The sequence below is a fragment of the Lissotriton vulgaris genome, chromosome 5 (assembly GCF_964263255.1).
Source record: "Lissotriton vulgaris chromosome 5, aLisVul1.2, whole genome shotgun sequence".
NCBI classification, from domain to species: Eukaryota; Metazoa; Chordata; class Amphibia; order Caudata; family Salamandridae; genus Lissotriton; species Lissotriton vulgaris.
The window spans coordinates 100,722,350-100,737,390 of NC_141693.1; the positions used below are offsets into that span (position 1 = coordinate 100,722,350).

At 46.7% G+C, this 15,041-nt stretch overlaps 1 protein-coding gene across 1 annotated transcript in view; it reads left to right on the forward strand.

Annotated features, from left to right (window-relative positions):
* Nucleotides 1-15,041, forward strand: part of RAB14 (RAB14, member RAS oncogene family) — a 221,149-nt gene that overhangs the window by 109,543 nt on the left and 96,565 nt on the right. The gene's annotated exons all lie outside the window — the stretch shown is intronic.

Consider the following 15,041-nt stretch of genomic DNA (forward strand, 5'->3'; position numbering starts at 1 on the left):
AGCCTCATAGGCTGCCATTATGTGTCTTGAAAATAAAAGCTGTGCATTTAAGAATTGTCGAAGTGAGTCCCACGGTATTGTATGAAAGCAATCATAATAGCAGAGGGTACAATAGCACTAGACCATCAAATTAATAGCCATGACCTTTTTTTTTTTTTTTTAAAGAACAAAACTTAGTCTACAATCAATCAGTCAATTGCATCCTCTACTACCTTTCTCACAGAGGCTAGTTCCCTCAGATTTTCTCTGCTCAGTTATTCATTCAATCCTTCTGATTTCAAGAGACTACTTCTCAGGTCTGATTATATATTTCTTTATAAATATTACCTTGGGACATATATATACATGCAATAGCAGCCAAATAACATCAGAGCTGAAATATGCTGTGAAGAGTTTCCACCATACATGAATAATAAGCATTAGAAACATGAGAAACAACACCAAAGATTGTTTAGAAATTGTTTTAATGCTCAGAAAGCAGTAGAAATTCTCAACTCACTGGAAGCATAGGAAGCTCCCAGGCTGCATTGCAAACACACAGTCTAAAAAGACTGAATAGCTAACCTGTAGCTGAATAGCAATTAACTGACACCGTGCCTTTAAGGCACTCATGACCCCCTGTATCCCATCATGCCCCAGGGGTGACAGTTAGGTCAGTTGTTCTTTCCGGCTCCTTCAGGAAGGATCCTGGTTACACAGCTCCACTAATTTCTGTTTTCTGACCGAAAATTACTTCACTTTGAACAACTTTTTCACTTACTTTAACATTTTACATCTAGTCAAGTAAGGAACTGCCTTTTTCAGTCAGTTTACTGGGCTTTTTCAGTGGAAAATGCCTTCACTTTTTGATAAGTGTCCTTATTGTGGTAACAAGAAAGCAAAATCAGACAACCACAATGTTTGTATCCTGTGTCTGCCTGAAGAACATGATCCAGGCACCTGTCCTCTCTGCGAGCACCTGTCAGGAAGAACTCTCAGACAGGGAGAGAATTCGCATCTATGGCTTGGCTCATAGGTCATCCAGAGGAAGGTCTCCGGGGAAGAAGGGTTCCAAGAAGACAAAAACACCTTCAAAACTCAGGTCTTCCCTCCCTTCAGCCTCAGCGTCAGGCTTGGCGCTGAGGAAAGAACCACCGGTGGATCGTTTGGCGTCAAAAAGGCCGTCGACGGCGGGCTCGCCGTCGAAAAGAACAGGTACGTCGACGACGTCGAAGAAACCAATTCCGTCGTCGAGATCCCCTCCGCTGTCGTCAACCGCCCGACGATCGGCGTCGAGAGATGTTACTCCGCCACCGTCAACCGGGCGACGGTCGGCGTCGAGGGAGGTTACTCCTCCGCCGTCGTCATCCAGGCGATGACCGGCGTCGAAGTGTGACCCCTCCGCCGTCGTCCAAGAAGCGGCGTTCGGCGTCGAGGACCAAGACCGTTCCGCCGTCGACAGTAACTTGTCGATCGGCGTCGAGGACGCAGTCTCCGTCAGTGACTCGTCAACGTTCGGCGTCGAGGGTGCCCAATACCCCTCCGCCGTCGTCCCACAGGCACTCAATGTCAAGACAGAGCTCCGTCGACGGCCGGTCATCGCTGTTCGACGTCTAGGCAGAGAGCTCCGTCGACGACTGGACATCGTCGTTCGACGTCGAGATAGAAGCCTCCGTCGACGACTGGACATCGTCGTTCAACGTCGAGAGAGAGCTCCGTCGACGGCCGGTCATCGCCGTTCGACGTCGAGAGACCATAGATCCTCACATGGGCATTCGAGGTCGAGATTGTTTGACCCGCCAACTCCTCTAAGGCGTTCGGCGAGGGAAGAACGCTCGATGTCGAGGCATTCAGATGCGATCATGGTAACGGAGTCTGCTTCCCGTCATACCTCTTCACGGTCCTGGCTCCTCAACTGAACCTTCAAGGTCCAGAAGTCCTGTGCGCACTCCTGAGCGTCGGCCAGATCCTTCGGCCGAGCAAGTCAGACTGTCACCTGGATGGTACAAGTCTTTGGACCATTGGCGAAAACGTATGCAAGAATATGCCAGCCCACAACACGGGTCTCCTCTTCAGAATCTGCTAGAGGAGATGGACAAGCGTAGTCCTCCCAGGCGCGAATCACCTGTGAGAACACCAACCAGATCTCCCAGAAGATCCCAATCTCCCAGAAGAAGACCTCGGTCAGAAGATCGGATCAGGTCTCGCTCTCCTAGGCGGGAGGAACATTCAAAAAGATTGCGGGAGCGGAGACACAGTGCTCACCATAGACGTCGACGAACTTGGTCTACTTCATATATCTCTTCTACCAGGTCGGCCAAGAGGGACTACTCCCCTACGTTGACGGACAGTCCTACATCCAGATCCTCCCCAGTGGATGACATTGGCACGTATCTGGATGTCCTGCAAAGAGGAGCACTGAAACTGAACATTGAAATGTCTGTCCCTCAAGTAACGACAGTCATTTTTATGACTTTACACAAGAAAGCCATCTCCCGTCCTCTGCTACCTTTAGTCCCGGGGATTATGGATCCTGTCAAAGAGGTTTTCCTAACTCCAGCGGCTATCAGAGTGGTGCCAGCCCGCATTCAGAAAAAATACAAACCGGCATCTTCTGACCCGGTTTTTGTAAAATCTGACCCTCCAGCAGACTCTGTAATTGTGGCAGCGGCGAGGAAGACGCACGCAGTCGCTGGTTCCTCTTCAGTCCCACCAGACAAGGACAGCAAATCGCAAGACTCCTGGGGTCGCAAGGTTTGCAACTCAGCTGCTTCCACTCTTAAGGTTTCTAGTGCGGCTGCGCTTCTGGGTCGATACGACAGAGCCTTATGGGACTCTATGGAAAGATTCAAATCCAAACTGCCAAAGGAAGACCAGCAGGATTTTGAAGAGACTGTTACAGAAGGGTGTCTGGTGGCGAATCAGGTGATAAGCACGGCTGCGGCTGGTGCAGTGCTTGCGGCGCATTCTTATTCACATGGGGTTTGTGCCAGAAGGTCGGCCTGGTTGCGCCTTACAGGTCTGAAGCCGGATGCTCAGCATCGCATCCTTAATCTCCCCTTTTCGGGTTCCGCTCTCTTTGGGGAACATGCTGACTAAGAGATGACCTGAATGAAGACGGAACTGGATACGGTGAAAGCGGTGGGCTTGGAGAAGAAAAAAGAATTCAAGCGCCGCTTCAAGACCAACAGGGGGAGAGGGGCTCAACAGAGGGTTCAAACCCCTCAGTGGTCCCAAAGTAAGAACCAGGGGAAACCCCAGTTTCGAGGCAAGCCCAGCAGAGATAGAGGTCACCAACAATCCTCTAACACCACAAGAGGAGGAAAGGCCTGAGCAGTGGCTTCCTCTGGCGCCGATACCCACTCCAGGGGGAGGAAGTGCTTCACGACACATGGCAGAGTGGGTCAGCATCACAAAGGATCAGTGGGTGCTGAATATACTGCGCAATGGATACAAGCTACGTTTCCGTGCGCCTCCGAAAAGCATTCCTCCAAAGAGCTCTTGCCCTCACCAGCTAAGCTTGCTCCGAAGAGAGGTGAAAGTCCTACTGAAAAAAAGAGCGATAGAGGAGGTTCCTACCACTCTAAGAGGAAAGGGGGTTTACTCCAGATACTTCCTTGTCCCCAAAAAAGATCAGAAGGACAAGTTCAAACCAATACTCTATCTACGACTATTAAACAAAGTCATCGTCAAAGAAAAGTTCCGCATGTTAGCGCTTCACCAAATATGTCCACATCTTCAAGCCGGAGATTGGATGTGTTCGGTGGATCTGCAAGATGCGTACTTTCACATCCCAATTGCTCAACAACATCGCAAGTACTTGAGGTTTGTCGTAGGGAACAAGCACTGCCAGTACAAGGTGTTACCCTTCGGTCTCAAGTCCGCACCACGAGTCTTCACCAAATGTATGGCAGTGGTGGCGGCTTTTCTTCACAAAAAGGGACTCTTCATTTACCCATACCTGGACGACTGGCTCCTAAAAGGCCCATCTCCGGTACAGGTAACGCACGATCTACAACTGTGCCTGCACCAGCTACACAGGCTCGGCCTCCATGTGAACCTGGAGAAGTCAGTCCAGCGGCCTACACAGTCCATCCACTACCTAGGCTCCGTTCTGGACACAAGCTTGGGAAAAGCGTTTCCTTCGGAGGATAGACTTTTTTCCATGAGTCAGAAATGTGGGATTCTGCTAGAGTCTCTGCTTCCAACAGCTCGACAAATAGCATCCCTGATGGGTTCCATGGCGTCCTGCATTTTTCTCATCCCAAACACCAGGCTGAGAATGCGTTCTCTACAACAGGCTCTGGAGGACCAGTGGGACCAAGCAACAGGACGCTGGGAAGATCGTATCACTCTTTCCCAGGCAACGAAAGATGCCATCAAATGGTGGACTCTGAGAAAGAATGTACTGGTGGGGGTACCGTTTCACCAGCCCTTTCCTTCCCAGTCTATAGTGACTGATGCCTCCCTGCAAGGCTGGGGAGCTCACATGGGTTCACTTCAAATTCAAGGCCAGTGGTCTGCGCAGGAGCAGACATACCACATCAACATGCTGGAACTCAGAGCGGTATTCCTGGCTCTCAAAGCTTTCTTTCCAGCGATCGAGTCCAACTCAGTCCTAGTTCAGACGGACAATACGACCACCATGTTCTATCTGAACAAACAAGGAGGCACAAGATCTCGCCCACTCTCTCGAGAGGCTCAGGCAATCTGGCATTGGCTTCTCTCTCGAGACCTCACAGTGGTGGCAGTGCACCTTCCGGGCGAGTTGAACGTAAAAGCAGACGCACTCAGCAGGCACTTCAAAGATCAGCCAGACTGGGTGCTAAACGACGAAGTAGTAGAAGAGCTTTTTCGTTGTTGGGGTCGTCCATCCATAGACTTGTTTGCAGACGACGACAAACACCAAATGCCACGCCTTCGCGTCCAGGTTCCACCGGCCAGGAACTCAGGGGAATGCTCTACTGATGGATTGGTCAGGGACATTCGCATATGCCATTCCTCCCCTGGCTCTGATTCCGAGAGTAGTTTCCAAGCTCCTCAGGTCGAACATGGAAATGATCCTGATAGCTCCGGATTGGCCGCAGCAGTGGTGGTACCCGGACCTTCTACATCTGTCTGTGTGTCCACACAAACGACTCCCTTGCAGGCCGGACCTGTTGAGCAAGATGAACGGGAGGATAATGCATCCCAACCTCCCATCATTGAACCTAACAGCATGGCTCCTGAGGTCCTGCAATATGGACATTTGAACTTGCCTCCCGAATGCATGAACATTTTAAAGGAGGCTAAGAGACCTTCCACGAGAGCGTCCTATGCGTTCAAGTGGAAAAGGTTTTACTTGTGGTGTAGGGATCATCACTTAGATCCGACTAAACGGCAGGAGGACGTCATCTTGCCATACCTCCTTTCCCTAGCAACTGCTGGTTTGAAGTACACTTCTATTAGAGTGCATTTGTCAGCCATTGTAGCATACAGAAAATCACCTGAGCAGATTTCTTTCTTTCAGGTTCCAGTGGTTAAGGACTTCCTCCAGGGGTTGAAAAAAGTGTATCCCCCTGTGTGAAATCCTTCATGGGAATTAAACCTGGTTCTATCCAGGTTAATGTCACCTCCTTTCGAGCCCATCCACAAGGCCTCCTTGCAGCATCTCTCTTGGAAGGCAGCCTTTTTGGTGGCGATTACCTCTGCGCGCAGAGTAAGCGAGATACAAGCACTCTGTGCGAAGGAACCATATACTGTTTCCCACCACAACAGAGTAGTCCTAAGGGCTCATCCATCTTTCTTGCCTAAAGTCATTTCTGATTTTCATATAAATCAGTCCATTTCCCTCCCTTCGTTTTTTCCAAATCCTACGACCCCAGCTGAGCGGTCACTTCACTCCTTAGATCTTAAGAGAGTGCTCAAGTTTTATTTGGAAAAGACTAAAGGGATTAGGAAAACAAGTCAACTGTTTGTGAACTATGGTTCAATGAGGACAGGTTTTCCAGCAGCCAAGAGGTCCATCTCCAGATGGATTGTCTCTTGCATTAAATTGGCCTATCAGCTTGCAGGCAAGCCTTTGTTGTTGTCACCCAAAGCGCATTCCACTAGAGGGAAAGGCGCTACAGTAGCTTTCTTGCATGACATTCCAATGTCGGAAATATGCAAGGCTGCAACCTGGAAATCGTTTCATACCTTTACGAGGCATTACTGTCGCGAATCTGATTCCAGGGCCGATACTCAAGTAGGGCAAGCCTCCTTGAGAAATCGGTTTGGGTAGTCTATAGTCTACTCAGACTTGTTGATGAGATTACTGTCTTATCATTCCTTTGCCCGCAGGGAAGAGGAGAGGCTCGCTATTCTATTCTAATGCTTATGACTATTGATGAGGATCCCCTGGAAGAGAAGGATTAGTTACTTACCTGTAATCCTAGTTCTCTTCCAGGGGTATCCTCATCAAAGTCATAAGCAACCCTCCCGCCTCCCCGGGCAAAGGATACTCTTTAAAAAGGAGTTATTGTTAACCTATTTGTTACTGGGTTTGTTTTTCAGTCTCCGAAAAGAACAACTGACCTAACTGTCACCCCTGGGGCATGATGGGATACAGGCACGGTGCCTTAAAGGCACGGTGTCAGTTTATTGCTATTCAGCTACAGGTTAGCTTTTCAGTCTTTTTAGACTGTGTGCTTGCAATGCAGCCTGGGAGCTTCCTATGCTTCCAGTGAGTTATGAGAATTTCTACTGCTTTGTGAGCATTAAAACAATTTCTAAACAATCTTTGGTGTTGTTTCTCATGTTTCTAATGCTTATTATTCATGTATGGTGGAAATTCTTCACAGCATATTTCAGCTCTGATGTTATTTGGCTGCTATTGCATGTTTTTATATATATATGTATGTATATGTATATGTATATATATATATGTATATATATGTGGGGCACATATAATAGGGTGTTTCCGGGGTCCCGCACATGGGCCGGAATATTCTAATGCTTATGACTTTGAGGATACCCCTGGAAGAGAACTAGGATTACAGGTAAGTAACTAATCCATTTGTCATCCTCAGCACCTTTGGCACGTCTGGTTCCACTATCTTGCCTTTCATATACTGACAAACCCAGTGTTCATGTGATTCTTCCAGTTCACACATCACCTAGCAAAGTTTTGTCTATTCCATAATAAACTGCGCCATCGATATATCTTCTACAGGTTTTTGACAACTGGCTAGAGCAGCTGTCCTCTGCAGGCAGGGCTGTCTAAAAGCGACAACATTCAGATCAGAAGTCCAATTGAAGATCCAGGACATGCCATACGACGGTGAAGCAGTGCTTGGAAAACACATTGATGAAGCTCTGCAAACCATTAAGGTGGATACTGACACCGCCAGGTCCTTTGGAACATTGCAATTTCGCAAACATCCCTTTCAAGGAGCCAGAGGGAAAAGTTCATACTCTTACAGAGGAGGATTCCAGAATTATGGGCAACAATATCAGCTTTACCAAGGACAATACAGGCTGCAATATGCACAGCAGAACAGACAGCCACCTGCAGAGGCTTACAAGCAGCCAACTAGAGTAAAACAACTGATATGAGTGAGATGTTAATAGAAAACAATGATCTTTCCGAACAGCCGGCTGCCTTCCCCCAAATCAAGGAACATCTTGGAGGACGTATTTCTGATAATAATCACCAATGCTCCCAAGATAACATCAGACAAGTGGGTCCTAGACTTCGTAGCTCAAAGGCTTACCCTCGAATTAATCAGCAAACCTCTGAATTTGCTTCCAAAATGAATGTTTGCTCCCCATCTGAAACAGCTGTTGAGTGAAGTCTCTATCATGTTGCAGAAAGATGTGATAGAGAAGGTCCTGAAGTCTCAGCAGGGCACAGGTTTCTATTCCACTTTTGTCAGGAGACTGTTGAACAAATACCTGAAAAAAGTAATTTTGGATGATCACCCTACAAGGCATTTTTTTTTTACACCTTCTCAATCACGGGGGCTACATTGCAGCTCTTTAAGATGCATAGTTTCACTTCCCAATCGAATCTCAGCCTTGGTATATACCTTATTTTCCAGGTATCTGACACACTTGCTGTTCAAAGTGCTCCCCTTTGGACTACGACCAGCCCCAAGAATAGTCACCAAGTGCATGGTCCTGGTGACAGCAGGTAGTCGATTGGCTAATAAAAGCTTCGACATACCAAAAGCCACTGCGAACACTGCACTTTGCCTTTCGTTATTCAAAAACTTGGTACTCATACTAAATTTACAGAAATCCACTCTCAGCCCGAGAACAACATTAATGTTTCTAGGAGCAGTCTTAGACACCCAGTCAGATAAAGCTTTCATCTCTCCAGAAGAACCGGACAAGATCAGGATACTGTCCCAAAAGCTTTTAAAAAAATCAGTTTGTTTGACTGCAAGTCGTTTCTGTGAATGTGCTCCTCCTGCATTCCTGATGTCAAACTGCAGACTTCATATGCGCCCCCTACAAGAACAGCTAAAAAAACTGTGGCTACAAGTCCTAGGCTCATTCGATGATGTGATACTCAACCCTGACAATGATGAAAGCTATGCGATGGTGGACAGTATCAGCCAATATTTCTCAAGGGATGACTTTTCTCTCTCAATAACAGATCTCATCATCACCACGGATGCATCCCTGAAGGGATGGAGCGCTCGCCTTCAAGAGCTCTGTTTGTGGCAAATGGACAACCTCTCAAAAAAAGATGCATATAAATCTTCTAGAACTAAAGGCTGAAGCTCTGGCTCTAGTATCATTCCTCCCCAGAATTGCAGGCTCATAGTTACTTATCTGTACAGACAATACCACCTGCATGCACTACCTAAACAAACAAGGAGGGACAAAATCAGTTGCTCTCAACGGGCACAAACTATTTGGAATTCGGCCTTGCAACACAATGTAACACTGATGACAGAACACGTCCCAGGTGTATCCAATGTGGTGGCAGACACCTTCAGCATACTAACAACCACTTGTCTTGAGTGGGAACTCGATCCTCTGGTTCTGCAGGGCCTTTTCCTTCCGCTGGGCACGCTGCAACTCTATCTTTTTGCGACGAAGACAAACAAATGCCAATACTACACAAGCTGGCATCCCCAGAAAAGAACATGGGGAAATGCCTTTTTGATTGGATTGTTGAAAATATTTGCTGATGTTTTTCCCCCAATTCTTTTGATACTAAGATTTCTCAGGAAAATGAAGAGGGAACCATGAAGATTAATCCTCATTGCTCCAAAATGGCCTCTGCAATTCTGGTCCACTGAACTTCTCCTTCTCTCGGAACATCATATTCCTCTGACGTCTACTCAGACGTTACTATCCATGAACAAGTGCCCAGTACTTCATCCCAACCTCACTTCTCTTCACTTGTCAGCCTGAATCCTGACTATCATGAGCTTGGACCATTAGGTATCCCTGGAGACTGCAGAGAAATACTCTCTAAAGCATGAGCAGACTCCACGAAAAAGTCACATCAATTTAAGTGGAATTGTTTCTGTATATGGTGTCAAGAAAAATAATTACATCCATTCCTCGCAACACCAGTACAGATCTTGCACTATCTTTTTTAGATCGCCAAGTCTGGCCTTGCACATTCATCAATTGAAGTGCACTTAGTGGCAATCTCTCACTTTAGGAGTTCAGGGAACGCATCTCTATGGTCTGCGAGATTAATGAAACAGTTCCTTGGGGACTCTTTAGAGATTCTCCACCGGTGAAATAGCTTCCTCCTCCTTGACATCTCAACGTGGTTTTAAGCCAGTTAATGAAAAGCCTGTTTGAACAAATCCACAAGACACGGTTGAAATATTTCATGGAAGGCTGCTCTGCTATTAGCATCAACATCAGCAAGAAGAGTTAGTGGATTGCCAGCATTCACTATAAAACAACCATTAATGCAATTAAAAAAAGACAGTGTTTTTATACACTATCACTAAATTCATACCAAAAGTACCTTTTGGATTTCCATCTCGACAACCCTATTCCACTAAAGATGTTCTTTCCAAACCCACAAACAATTGCTGTATACTTTGGATGTTAAAAGGTGTATTAAGTTTTATTTGCATGCACAGAACAAATGTTCTTTAAATGTTATCAATTGTTCATCGCTGTTCGCACTGGTATACGATCGTGCACTTTTTCCTCTGGCCCCCCCGGTCCACCGCAGTCAAGAGCGGACTGTTTGAGTGGAGGGAGGCCAAGGGGAAACTTTGCTCGCTAATTTTTAACCCACTTCCGGGTTGAGCCATTTGCTGCCGCCATCTTATGCAAGGGACACACTAGTGCTTGCGTCCCCTGCCCAGGCGGGCCCTTTAAGAAGAGGCTGTGGGACTCACGCGTTCAACTCACTTGTACAGTTAAGAATTGTGAGCTTTCCTTGTCGCCGACTACCACTCTGCGCTTTGCACTTTTCAATTTTAATACTTCCGTGATTTGTAATATTTAAAAACTGTGGGGAAAACTGTTTTTTGAATTTTTAATACCTCACCTATGTCTGCCTGTAGGACTTTCGTTTCTATTTTTTCGCGCGGATGTGGGATCGTGCACTTTTTCCTCTGCCCCCCTGGTCCACCGCAGTCAAGTGCGGACTGTTTGGGTGGATGGAGGCCAAGGGGAAACTTTGCTCGCTAATTTTTACCTTCCTACTTGCGGGTTGGGCCATTTGCTGCCGCCATCTTAGGCAAGGGACGCTCTAGTGCTTGCGTCCCCTGCCCAGGCGGGCCCATTAAAAACAGCCCATGGAACTAGCGCGTAGTGGGCACGCCAAAGGCAAGCCCGTCTGCGCCTGTCAGCACAAGGCCGGGATCCGGGGCCCAAACCCCTGCCCCTCAAAATAATACCAAAATCAAGCTCTCCTTTACCCAGCTGCTCAACTTCGCACTTACCCCCGATCAATGTTCGTCTGCTGGGATGCTGACACCAGCACCTCCGCCTGCCCAGGTTGCAATTTTTCTTTTTAAATCTTCCTCACTGAACCTAGCGACGCCACTACACCCAGCACTTATATCTATTTGCCTATCCAATCAGCTAAGAAATGAAAGCCAGCTCCCCCCAACAATTTCTTATTTTTTAACATTAACTGTCGCTCCCTCCCCAAACATCAGGCAGACATCTTTGATCTCTTGGTAGATCTACAACCCGACGCCATCTTCTTAACGGAGACATGGCTTAACAGTTATTCGGGATATGATGTGGCCAGAGCCCTGCCCCCTAACTATGCGATTGTTAGAAAAGACAGAGGAGACAGGGTGGGTGGAGGAATCGCTATTATTTAAAAAAAAAAAATCTGCGTTGCAAATTTGATGAACTATCAATTCCCGACTGTGAAGCAGCAACTTTTAAACTCAATCTGACACCGCAGTTTACCCTGTCTGGGCTACTGGTGTATCACCCTCCAAGCCCTGCTGGTTCATGGGCTCCTAATTTCCCTGACTTTGTCGGACCGCTTCTGTTACATTCAGCCAATTTCACAATCATTGGCGATCTCAACCTCCATCGAGAGGATCCCAACTGCACTATTGGTAGCACCTTGGTTTCTGACTTGGCAGCTATGAACATCTTACTTCATAACCGAGGCCTACGCAAAAAGCTGGCCACCTGCTTGATACCATTTTTTCCAACCTGCCTTCTTTACATTGCCCAGGGGCCACTCCACTTAGCTGGACTGATCACTTTTTAGTAGGCTTCAACATAGTCGCCCCCCACCTCACACCTGCAAATAGCAGCTCCACGGCTATACCCTTCAGGAACCGGAAAAACCTCGACATAGTTTAATTTACTGCTGTCTAATAATGTCCCGAAGTCTCATAGCGATGTCACCTCGGACCTGTCAGCGTTTCATAACTGGATACAGACTACCCTTGACATTTGCCTTCCACCTTCGACCAAGAAGCTAAATAACCACCGCTCCCCCGCTCCCTGGTTCAATGATGAACTAAAAGCGGAAAAAAACAAATGTAAAAACTCGGACGTCGATGGCGAAGAACGTACTCACTTGAAGCTAAATCTGCTTATCTTACTATTAAGCGATCCTATCATTCCCATTGCAGGGCTGCACCCGCTAACTATGTCTCCTTGTCCATTACGCAGGTGAATAATTGTACTAAAACGTTATTAAACCTTGTTAAGGATCTATTGGGCGCTACCGCCCTGCTACCGCCTCCTATTCTCAACACTGCACAATGTGAAGATCTTGCTCAATTCTTTCTTTAAAAAGTTGATACTATTTACTCTGCTCTGGCTAGCACTGCCACCCCCCCTCGCCCCCTATCCCTGCACTTGCTCAGTTTTCTATCTGCTCTTCCTCAGTGCCTGACAATAGCTCTGTCCAAACAGACAACGATTAATCTTGACTCTTGGCCACTTCTGGACATGAAATCTCTCACTCATCTCATTAAAATTAAATCTGGATCCCCTTGTGATCTATTGCCTACTACAGTTCTGCGACAAATTTAATCACCCTCTCTCAACTATATTCTCCAGCTGCTCAATTCAACCCTTACGGATTCCACTGTTCCTCTCGACTGGAAACATGCTATGGTTGTCCCATTATTAAAAAAGTTTAACGCTGACCCCTCTCTCCCCTCCAACTTCCGCCCTATTTCACTTCTGCCTTCTCTCTCAAAGATCCTGGGAGGACATATCAATGGTCATCTATCTAAGTTCATTGAAACTAATGGGCTTCTGCACCCTTCCCAGTCCGGTTTACGGGCCGGTTATTCTACAGAGTCCACTCTCCTTGGAGTGACAGAAATGCTGCGTCATAAGATTGACGCAGGCGAAACCATGGCCTTAATACTACTTGACCTTAGTGCGGCCTTTGATACGGTCTCCCATACCAGACTTATTAAGACCCTTCAATTATCGGGTATCACCGGGGCACCCTAAACTGGCTTAGCTCTTTTCTCATTGGTCGCACCTTCCAGATCTTCTCCACAACATCAAAATCAAAGCCTCATCCCTTGCCTCATGAAGTCCCCCAGGGTTCGATTCTCAGCCCTCTACTATTTAACATTTATGTGAGACCGCTGGCGGTTATGGTAGAGGCATCCGGTCCGTCGCTATTCTCCTGTGCCGACGATACCCAGATCCTCCTATCTCTCTCAGCAGGTAATACCACCCAGCCCTCTGCTCTTAAATCCTGCCTCTGTATAGTCGTGACTTGGATGAACGCCAACTTCTTAAAGCTCAATGGCAATAAGACTGAAGTCCTGCTCCTGGGTAAAGATTTAGACCTTTGGGGCCCCCAACATTGGCCGCCAGAGATGGGTCCGCTCCAACAGCCTTCCACTCACGTACTTAATCTTGGCTTCATTGTGGAAGCCTCTCTCTCTCCATGCGACGGCAAGCCACCAAGGTTGGTGCCACCTGTTTCACCATTTTGTAATGGTTGAGAAAGATTGTGTGGATGCTCCCATCTCATGCCCAGTGTACCGTAGTCCAGGCCCTTTTCACCTCTAGGCTGGACTACGGGAATATACTTTACTTGGGAGTTAACAAAGAGGTGACATGAAAATTACAGCGAGTTTAAAACTCTGCTGCTAGACTACTCTGCTGCGCTCCCAAATTTTCATCCACATCCGGATTGCTGGCTGACCTCCCTGGCTGCCTGTAGAGAAACGGGTCAAGTTCAAAGCCTTGACCTACATGTTTCGCATTAAGCATTCACAGTTGCCTAGCTTCTTGCAACTTTTAGTTTGCCCGAATGTTCCCTCCCGGAATCTCAGATCCTCCACCCAAGAAAAATTTTGAGTCCCTAAAATCAATCTTTACTTGGGCCCTACCCTATGGAATACCCTGCCACTGCCTCTCCGCATGCAACCCAACCTTCTTTCATTCTGCAGATCCTTGAAAACATGGCTTTTCAGCCTATAGGCTGCTCCACTCTCCGCTGTTCTTGTACAGCGCCGGGAAACCCTTTTGGGTAGCTGTGCGCTGATTTACAAATTCAAAATAATAATAATAATAAGCGCCTATGGCAATTGGAATAAAGGACTACCGTCTCTAAATCTTCCATTGCAAGATGGATTGCCACAGCCATTTAATTGTCATAACGCTGCAGGACGACCCTTGACTACTAGAGTCAAGGCTCATTCAGCAAGAGCTGTTGCTTCGTCCACTGCTTTATTTGCTGGTTTTCTGATTCAGCAAATCTGCAGAGCAGCCACATGGTCCAACAGGCATACCTTTAACCAGCATCATTGCCTGGATGCTACAAAGCTGATACAGCGTGGGACTGTGTTGCGTCATTTATTTTAATAAGGTGAGCCTCTTTCTTTTTTATGCATTTATTTTCCTACCATCAGCTCTTGTTACGTCTATTGCTTTCATTATGCTGGTCACATCTATTGACTACATTTGCATTATTATGGTTTGCTAATACGTATTTGTTTATGGCTAATTATTCTGATTCCTGTATGTGAATTTATGAAAGATCCAATACTGCAGAAGAAAATAAGTTACTTACCTGTAACTGTAGTTCTCCAGTATTGCTATCTATCATGGATTAACATGCGACCCATCCTCCTCCCCTAGAGGCCCCCCTTTACTAGTTGGGATTATATTTATTCCCACTTGTGCTTGATATTCTGAGGGAACTAGCATCTGTGGGGAAAGTTCTAAAGGATGCTGTTGCCTGATTGGTTGTAGACTCAGTTTGGCCCTATTTTACAAAGGGTCATAGATGTTAAATTCATGGCCAATGCCATTGTACCCTATGCTACAAATATAATTACTTTGATACAATACTGTGGGACTCCCACTTCGGAAACGATTCAAGAATGTGAATCTATGAAAGATACCAATACTGGTGCCCTCATTTACCACCCCCTGGGGCTTCTAACAACTGGGGTTCTCTGCTGACTGAACTACTTACCCCTCATGTTGTTCAGGTGGCTAATTTCTTAGTGTTTGGTGACTTATATTTTCATTTTGATGATCCTAGTAATAAATCCGTCCGAACCCTCTTGGATGATCTGATGACCCTGAATCTCTCGCTTATCTCCTTAACTACTCTTGCAGCAGGGCATTTTCTGCACCCTATTTTTTCTAATCTC